Genomic DNA, 553 nt, shown 5'->3' with positions numbered 1-553 from the left:
AATCAGGAGATTCAGACTTTGGCCAGTGCATAAAATAGCTCCTGCCACATCTTATCCTCTCAAATTCTTTACTGGTAAATATTTTCCCCTTTCCAAATTCATATACCCACACTGATTTAGAGAATGTCCAGTCAACTCTCATTTTCTTGTCTCCACAATTGAAAGTGCAATTTATGAAGGCTCTATCCATCTGCTCTGTGAAAATGTCTACAGTCCCAGGGAAGAAAACAAAATGCTGAGATCAGACAAACTTAGTACCAGTCACAAGTATGTGACAGAGAGAAGATGATAAAAATTATATCATTATTTTTGAAAACTTATCTTTTGTGATAATAATATGATTATACCTGTATCCAGATAAACTGAGTTTCATTTGTGATGGAAAAATCAAATACTTTAATGACATAGACATGTTGAAGAAATTTGCCATAACTAAACCAGCTCTCTAGGATATTCTCAGACCCATCCTCCACAATGACTAACACAATGCTCTACCTCCCAAGTAAACTCACCCAGACATTTTTGAACAAAATCCAACTTCCACAGTGATGAA

Source organism: Otolemur garnettii, unplaced genomic scaffold (genome assembly GCF_000181295.1).
Source record: "Otolemur garnettii isolate 467f Iridium unplaced genomic scaffold, OtoGar3 scaffold00002, whole genome shotgun sequence".
NCBI lineage: Eukaryota > Metazoa > Chordata > Mammalia > Primates > Galagidae > Otolemur > Otolemur garnettii.
This window is presented reverse-complemented; position numbering follows the sequence as displayed.